The following is a 9,596-nucleotide window of genomic DNA, read 5'->3' as shown; positions in this document are numbered from 1 at the left end:
GTTACAATTTAACATAATGTAAAATTGTAACATTATGTTTACAATGTTGCAATTTTACATTATGTTACTGTCAGAGTCGGACGGTGCCCCGACCGGTCGACCTGTGTGTGTGTTTGTTCTCCTCTCTCTCGCTCTGCTTTTTCTCCGGCTCCGCTGCGATTGTCACGCGGTCGCGTAGCAACGGAAGACCTCAGACCCGGAAGTGCTGCCGCTCTGAGCTGCCTCACCTGCGACCGATTTGTCGCCAGCTACTGCCAATTATCCACCATCGTTGGCAGGGCTGTTTAACGGTGTGGCTGAGTGACAGACAGCGCTGGAGTATTGCACCAAGCCTGGAAGCGAACGAGACAGAAGGGGAGACTTCACTGATTCTCTGGAGTTTTGTGGACACACGAGGGGAGACGGGGAGAGGAGCACTGAAGGGACTTGCACTGTGGATAACTGTGGATTGGTTTTGGCTTCACTGTAAATAAAGATACTGTTCAACTTAAACGAGAGGTCAGCGTCTGGGTTCGCTAACTCACCACCCTTAACAGTTACAATTTAACATAATGTAAAATTGTAACATTATGTTTACAATGTTACAATTTTACATTATGTTAAATTGTAACATAATGTAAAATTGTAACATTATTTTTACAATGTTGCAATTTAAAATTGTAACATTATTTTTTACAATGTTACAATTTTACATTGTGTTAAATTGTAACATTATGTTTACAATGTTACAATTTTACATTGTGTTAAATTGTAACATAATGCTTAACAGATAATGGTTATCCTTTTTTTATATCATACACAATTGTCTTTTTCACAGGTATTGATGGTAATTTGCAGTGGTTTAGTATTGATTGAAATACCTGTGAAGTCCTGTTGGTTTTTAGTGATGATTTTATTGTTGTTGTGTGAGTGAGTGTGTGAGTGTGTGTGTGTGTGTGAGTGTGAGTGTGCGTGCCCTCACAGAAGGAAGGTCACAGCAGGAGCTTTTTCAAACGCATTTCCAATCATTTTTTTACAAGAAGTGTGGCTCATACAATGGTATAAATGTATTATTTGCGATACTTTATAAATATGAAACTCTAAAGATTTTGAGTTCATGCACATTGTGAAACAAGAATCTAAATATTTTGTGTCACAATGATTTCTATAAAAGCATGTTGTTTATGGCATAATGTGACAAATCTTTTGCGGGCCCTATTAATGATCAATGGTAATTGAAGAGGAAGCTGAACCCAGGCTCTGGACATTTTCATGACAAGTGACAGCGCAGACATCTACTAATGAGAGAACATGTTTATCATCATAAAGACTGTGATATGAAGCATCGTTAAAGTGTCACTTCAGTAATGTTGACTCGTGTTTTTAATAGATGACTTTAAAACACTAAACTCTAATTTCTGTGGTTTATTTTAAGTTTACAGAATATAACATGTGGTAAGACGATGAGTTTTACTTCTCACAGGTCATGTTATGTGTATCTATTTATCATGTATGCTACTTTGCTCTGTGGACTGTAAAATGTTTCATTGTGTTCATGAAATAAACCAGACTTTCACCGTCTGCATCTTTTACTGTTTTTCTGCTTTTGTTCACTCCAAGTTTGACAAACCCACAGATATCCAGAGTTAACTTGCTAACAATGTGGAGCAGTCTCAGTGTATTTAGCTGCTTTTTCCCTAAACACAACCAACTGAGAGAAACGCTTGTAGTCCTCACTTTGGTCATTTTGAACACTGAAGGAGATTTGTTCCATAGACACCTTATACTAGTGTTTCCTGCACTTAATCCATCACTACTATGTTCTATTAAAATTCAGATTCCTTTTATAGTTTGCAGTGAAATTTGTTAAACCGTTGCTTAATGTGACAGAAGTACACGTCACTCTTTACTAACACATTTGTAGATAAGTTTATTGCTGAACCACACAACTAGCAGTCTCACACACTCTTTAGGGTTTTGAAGTTTTGTGTGTAATGGTTTAGTCTATCAAACCTTACCCTTTTCTCCCCAGTATCACAACAGTATGACTCCCAAAGTACGGATCAGTAAACAACCAATGATTCTAAAGCCAGAACAGAAAGATACGGTTGGAAGATGCATGATTGCGTTTTTATGATGCATAGTAAAACTATACCCCCTCTTCTTCTTCTCTGTGTTGTTGTTGTTCTTGTGTGTGTGTGTGTGTGTGTGTGTGTGTGTGTGTGTGTTTTGTTTGTTTGTTTTGTTTTTTTTAAGGTCGGGTTTCTGAATCCAGTGAAGGTACGTCCACTGAGGAACAGGCAGCTGGAGGTGCAGGCTATGCATCTCCGTATCAGGGCTCTTGCGCTTGAAAAGGGCTCAGCTGGTGTTTCCCCGACGTCATCAAGCACAAGTGCTTCTTCTTCTGCCAGCTTTGACATAAGTAAGCACATCAAGTTGGTTCCCCCGTTTCGTGAGTCTGAGGTAGACTCTTATTTTAGAGCATTGAGCGCATAGCCGCTGCTTTGAAGTGGCCGAAGGAGTTTGGTCCTCTTACTTCAATGTAAGCTTGTGGGAAAAGCCCAGGAAGTGTGGTCAAGCCTGTCTATTGAGCAGAGTTTAGATTATGAAACTCTTAAGAAAACTGTGTTGCATGCATATGAACTTGTCCCTGAAGCATATCGGCAGGAATTTAGGAATCTTAATAAAACTGCTAACCAGACTTTTGTTGAGTTTGCGCGAGAAAAGAATGTGTTATTTGAGAAATGGTGTTGTTCATGTAAAGTTAAAACCGTGGAAGAGTTGAAAACTCTTATTTTGCTGGAGGACTTTAAAAAATGTTTGCCAGAACGCATAGTGACCTATTTAAACGAGCAAAAGGTTTCATCTCTCACCAACGCAGCACTTTTGGCTGACGAGTTTGTTTTAACGCACAAAAGTGTGTTCTGTGCACAGAATTCGTTTCCGGAAATTTTCTCTGAACGAAAAAGGTCACCAAAAGCAGTGCGTAACAATATGCCTGCGTTTATTGCTAAATCAAACGGTCGCGAATGTTTTTATTGTCAGGACTCAGGACATTTAATTGCTGCGTGCCCGGTATTAAAGAGAAAAGAAGCGAGGGGCGCTAAATCTCCTGCAGGCGTGGGTTTGATTAAAACCGCTTGCTCGCCAAAGGTGCGCATGGAGGCTGAACAAAACCCGAAAACTGACAGCGACCCGCAGTTTCTACCATTTGTGTCACGCGGCTTTGTTTCGTTGACAGGTGAAGAAAATGATAAAGTGCCAGTCACAATCCTGAGAGATACGGGTGCGTATCACTCATTTTTACTAGAGTCTGTACTGCCTTTATCTGAGAAAACATCCTGTGGTTCCGACATACTAGTGTGGGGAATAAAAATGAGTGTGACCAAAGCCCCTCTGCATATGGTACACCTGCAATTGCCGTTAGTGTCGGGCTACGTTAAAGTCGCCGTGCGCCAGCGATTGCCAATTGAAGGAGTTTCCTTCATTCTGGGTAATGATCTAGCTGGTGGGCATGTTTTTCCCCCGCCAGAAGTCGTTGATGTTCCTGCCCTCACTGCTGATTCAGGCTCACCCGCTTCAGAGGTGTTTCCTGCGTGCGCAATTACTCGTGCGCAGGCTCGTAAAATGGGTGAGATGGTGGACTTGTCGGGGTCGTTTATGGCAACGCTTGATGAAGACGACTCTTTTGTGTCACCCATTGAGTCTGTGAAAATATCAGCATGTGATGTTCCAGAAATGATTCCTGAAGACATTAATCAAAGCTTAAACATGTCCAGAGAAATGTCGATCAAAGCGCAGCAGGGTGACCCTTCACTGGTGCCTTGTTTTTCCTCTGTTGTGGACAGAGAGGCATCTAAAGCGCCAGTAAAATATTTCCTTGAGAACGGTGTGCTTTTGCGGTCTTGGTCTCCTGACTCGACTGATCTACACAGAGTAAATCAGGTACTGGTGCCAAAGGAATATAGACTCCAGATTCTCAGTCTCGCGCACGATGCCAGCTTAGCTGGACATCTTGGGGTCAAGAAGACGTATCACCGTGTATTACGTAACTTCTTTTGGCCTGGATTAAAATCGGATGTGGTGAAATATTGTCGCTCATGTCATACTTGCCAGGTAGTGGGAAAGCCAAATAAACCGATTCCACCAGCGCCTCTTCACCCTATTCCAGCGTTGGGTGAGCCATTTGAGAGGGTTCTGTTGGACTGTGTGGGCCCGTTGCCAAAATCGAAATCAGGCCACCAGTACATATTAACTGTAATGTGCGCTGCCACTCGCTTTCCAGAGGCAATCCCATTACGCACATTAAAGGCAAAGAACGTTGTGAAAGCCCTCACAAAATTCTTTTCAACTTTTGGGTTACCCAGAGTTGTTCAAACTGATCAGGGAACAAACTTTATGTCAAAGGTGTTTGCCCAGGTTTTGAAGGAGTTAAAAATTAAACATCAAAGGTCCAGCCTTATCACCCAGAGAGTCAAGGTGCACTGGAACGATTTCATCAAACCCTAAAAACCATGTTGCGCAAATACTGCCTTGAATCAGGTAAAGACTGGGAGGAGGGACTTCCACTTCTGCTTTTTGCTGTTAGAGAAGCCACCCAGGAATCCTTGGATTTAGTCCGGCTGACTTAGTTTTTGGACACACTGTGCGCGGTCCCTGCGACTGCTTAAAGAAAAGTGGTTATCAGAGTCGCATCAAGCCGAACATAATGTGTTAGATTACGTTTGCAGTTTTAGAGAGCGTCTTTTCCGGGCATGTCAGCTGGCCCGTGAAAATTTGGAACAAACCCAAGGCAACATGAAAGCCCGGTATGATAAAAGGACGGTGGTCCGACATTTTGCTCCTGGTGAAAAGGTTCTGGTGTTGCTTCCTTTAGTCGGGTCTAGCCTCCATGCTCAGTTTTCCGGTCCCTATGAGGTGGACAAAAAGATTAGTGACACTAGCTACGCAGTAAAAACTCCTGATCGAAGGAGAAAATTGAGGGTTTGCCACGTTAACATGCTTAAACGCTATGCTTCTAGAGAGGACGCGGCAGCTGAAAAAACCTCACCCATAGCGCCTGTCTCTGTGAGTTCGGCACCACCACTGTATGTTTTGCAAGATGATGACTTGATTGAGAAGAGCGGTTGTATGCCTGTTGCCCGTTTGCGAAACTCAGAAGTGTTAGGAAACTTAGAATCTTTTCTGTCGCATCTGTCAGGTTCCGCCCGCAAAGATATCAGTGATCTGATCGAAGCTAATTTGCTGATTTTCTCTGACCATCCCCGGCAAACGTCTGTGCTGTTTCATGATATTGTTGTGGAAGTTGATAAGCCAATAAACAACACGCTTATAGAGTGAATCCAACCAAGCGGATTTTAATGCAACAGGAAGTAGAGTACTGGTTAAACATGGGTTAGCTGAGCCCAGTAACAGTGCGTGGAGTTCGCCCTGCATTTTGGTGCCGAAACCTGATAACACCCCACGTTTCTGTACCGATTTCAGAAAGGTTAATGCAGTCACAAAACCAGATTCCTTTCCTCTTCCCAGAATGGAGGACTGCATTGATCGTGTCGGCTCAGCTACATTTGTCACTAAATTAGACCTGTTAAAAGGGTATTGGCAAGTTCCGTTAACCCCCAGAGCTTCTCAAGTCTCCGCTTTTGTAACTCCAGATCATTTCCTCCAATATACTGTAATGCCCTTCGGGTTGCGAAACGCACCTGCAACATTCCAGCGTCTAATGCAGAGGGTATTGTGTGGAGTGAAAAACTGTGAGGCATACTTGGATGACATTGTCGTTTATTCTCCAACATGGTCAGAACATCTAGAAACGCTCTCTCAGGTGTTCAGACGTTTTTGCGAATCTTCTCTCACATTAAACCTCTCTAAGTGTGAGTTTGGGAAAGCCACCATTACTTATTTGGGGAAACAGGTCGGACAGGGCAAGTGCGCCCTGTGACTGCGAAAGTACAGGCCATTGTTGATTTTCCTGTCCGCAGACAAAAAGAGCTCTGCGTCGCTTTTTAGGAATGGCTGGTTTTTATCGAGGGTTTTGCAGAAATTTCTCTGATGTGGTTAGTCCCCTAACTGATCTTGTTAGCCCTTTAAAGCCTTTATTTGGTCTCCAGCATGTCAGGTGGCATTCGAGTCTGCCAAGGCATTGTTGTGCAGTGCACCAGTGCTAGCTGCGCCGAATTTTGAGCGCTCTTTTAAATTAGAAGTAGATGCCAGCGCGTGTGGTGCAGGCGCTGTTTTATTACAGGAAGATGGTCTGGCGTAGATCATCCCGTCTGCTACTTTTCGAAAAAGTTTAACAGACACCAGACCCATTATAGTACCATTGAAAAGGAGGCTCTTGCCTTACTACTTGCTTTACAGCACTTTGAGGTCTATGTTGGGTCAAGTGTTTTGCCCGTGCAGGTGTTTACCGACCACAACCCACTGGTGTTTCTTTCCCAAATGCGCAATTCCAACCAAAGACTTATGCGCTGGTCCTTGTTACTGCAAGATTTTAACTTGGAGATCAGTTACAAGAAAGGGAAAGAGAATGTGTTGGCTGATACTCTGTCTAGGGCACTTTCTCCTTGAATTAAACATTTTGGTGGTAATGTTAATTCTTGGGTAAGGGGGTGTTACGACTGGGATTGTAATCATATGCAAATTTGAGTGTGCAGGTGCTCCTCCGTGGTTGGTGCATCCAGGGTGGATGGCTCGCACCGATTGGCTGACGACCGGGAGGCAGCGGATGAGAAGAGACCACCAGGGACTGCCATTCATTCATCCTCGGCCCAACCCAACCGGCAGACCGTTCACTGTGTCACTGTTACTATGTTGGTTAATGTAAGAGCATGTAGGGGTGGACCGCCTTTTTGTTTGATCAGTTTTCTCCTGTTTCTGTTAGGTAGGGAGGAAAGTGATTGTCGTTTGGTTTAGTTCTTTGAGTAGGTAAGTTGTGTTTATTCCTGAGATAGGCTATCTTTTGTTTGTTGTTTTGGCCTTGGGTTCACCCTGAAGTTATGATATGCTCCCTTCCTTTGTTTAACTGCACTCATTGTAAATAAATCACTGTCACAAATATTAAGTGTGTGACGTGCTGCTTGGGGTTGGACGGGATGGATCACCCTTTATGTTGTGGTCTGGCCGCGCCTAGACGGGCCATAACACTGAATCTTTGAGATGATTAAACTTAATCTAAGTCTGGTGTGACTTTTGAGAACATAAGGGTAATGGTGTTACTTTGTCTCTGTTAGAGCTCCCCTGCTGGTCAGGGTGGCAGCAAAAAAAACATTTTTTGCAAGAGCTTTGTAAACACTGGCAATCCCACGTCTCCCAAACTGCCTACCACCTCATTTATTTCAAGCATCGGCTTATTAATTATCTCTCTGTTAGTCTCTACATCCTTCCTATATCCGTTATGTGACATTTGGAAATTATCCTACAGACAATCGCACCAGATCTCTTGTTTTTTCTCTTTCTTTTGAAATTCAGCATATTCATGCAGGATAAGACCAACACTAAAAGAGAAGATGAGAACCTGAAAGACATGTATTTCATGCTTCTAGATTATTTAATATTTTAGGGTGGCTGTAGCTCAGGAGGTAGAGCAGGTCACCTACACCTACAGACAACGATGAGACGGCCTATAGAGAGGAGGTGATGGCACTGTACGAGTGGTGCCTGGAAAATAACCTGACTCTCAACATCAGCAAAACTAGAGAAATGATAGTGGACTACCGGAAACGACCAGTCAGGGAACACCAGCCCATCCACATCAACGTGTCAAGGTCGAAAGGGTCAGCAGCTTCAAGTTCCTTGGAGTCAACATCACTGAGGACTTCTCCTGGACGGCTGCCTCCATGCTCAGTTTTCCGTCCTATGAGTGGACAAAATAGTGACACTAGCAGCAGTAAAACTCCTGATCGAGGAAAATGAGACACTGCTATCAGGAAAGCTCGCCAGCAGCTTTACTTCCTGAGGAGGCTGAGGAAGTTTAGCATGAACGCCAACATCACCTCAAATTTTTACAGGTGTGCAATTGAGAGCTTGCTGACGAGCTGCATCACAGTTTTGGTACGGAAGCTGCTCTGCCAGCAGCCGTAAATCACTACAGAGGGTGGTGAAGGCAGCAGAGCACATCACTGGCACGAGGCTTCCTGCCATTCAGGACATTTATCTCCAGCGAATCCTCCGTAAAGCACACAGCATCATCAAGGACCACAGCCACCCAGCACATCAGCTCTTCTCCTTGTTACATCTGGCAGACGTTACAGGAGTCTGTCTGCTCGGACTACAAGACTTAAAAACAGTTTTTACCACCAAGCCATACGACACCTCAACCACAACACTTAAACACACACAACACAGCACTCAGAAGCTACCCTGCAGCTTCACAAGTACTCTGTTTAATCTGCACTGGTCACTTCACTTATTGTTATTGATATTTATATTTAAAAAGTGCAATACTGTAATTTTCTGCTGCTCATTCCTGTGCAATATCCCATCTGCCCTCCCGTCATATTTCTTTTCAAGATTTTCTTATTTAATCACTAGTGTACATATATTTATATTTATAGATACATATTATTTAGTCATCTTTTCTCTTTTACCATGTCTCTCTAATATTTGCTCTTTACTATTTTTTTATTTTTATTTTATTTTATTTATTATATTTTGTTATATTTTCTCCTACTGTATCATGCTGCTGAGTGACTGCTGCTCGTCAAACACATTTCATTGCAATGTTGACCCTGTGCTAACTTGGATATGACAAATAAAACTGAAAACTGGGAATCCCCGGCAGCCTACGTCTATTGCAGCATAACTAAGGGAGGATTCAGGGTCACCTGGTCCAGCCCTAACTATATGCTTTAGCAAAAAGGAAAGTTTTAAGCCTAATCTTGAAAGTAGAGATAGTGTCTGTCTCCCGAATCCAAACTGGAAGCTGGTTCCACAGAAGAGGGCCTGAAAACTGAAGGCTCTCCCTCCCATTCTACTTTTAAATACTCTAGGAACAGCAAGTAGGCCTGCAGAGCGAGAGCGAAGTGCTCTAATAGGGTGATATGGCACTACAAGGTCATTAAGATAAGATGGGGCCTGATTATTTAAGACCTTGTATGTGAGGAGCAGGATTTTGAATTCAATTCTGGATTTAACAGGAAGCCAATGAAGGGAGGCCAAACAGGAGAAATATGCTCTCTCTTTCTAGTCCCTGTCAGGACTCTTGCTGCAGCATTTTGGATCAGCTGAAGGCTTTTCAGCGAGTTTTTAGGACATCCTGATAATAAAGAATTACAGTAGTCCAGCCTGGAAGTAATAAATGCATGAACTAGTTTTTCAGCGTCACTCTGAGACAGGATATTTCTAATTTTAAAGATATTGCGCAAATGGAAGAAAGAAGTCTACATATTTGTTTAATATGTGCGTTGAAGGACATGTCCTGGTCAAAATGACTCCAAGGTTCCTCACAGCATTACTGAAGGCCAAGGTAATGCCATCCAGAGTAAGAATCTGGTTAGATACCATATTTCTAAGATTTTCAGGGCCAAGTATAATAACTTCAGTTTTATCTGAATTAAGAAGCAGAAAGTTAGCGGCCATCCAGGTCTCTATGTCTTTAAGGCATTCCTGCAGTTTAA

Source organism: Oreochromis niloticus, unplaced genomic scaffold (assembly GCF_001858045.2).
Source record: "Oreochromis niloticus isolate F11D_XX unplaced genomic scaffold, O_niloticus_UMD_NMBU tig00006667_pilon, whole genome shotgun sequence".
Lineage (NCBI taxonomy): Eukaryota > Metazoa > Chordata > Actinopteri > Cichliformes > Cichlidae > Oreochromis > Oreochromis niloticus.
Note: the sequence above shows the minus strand (reverse complement) of the source record.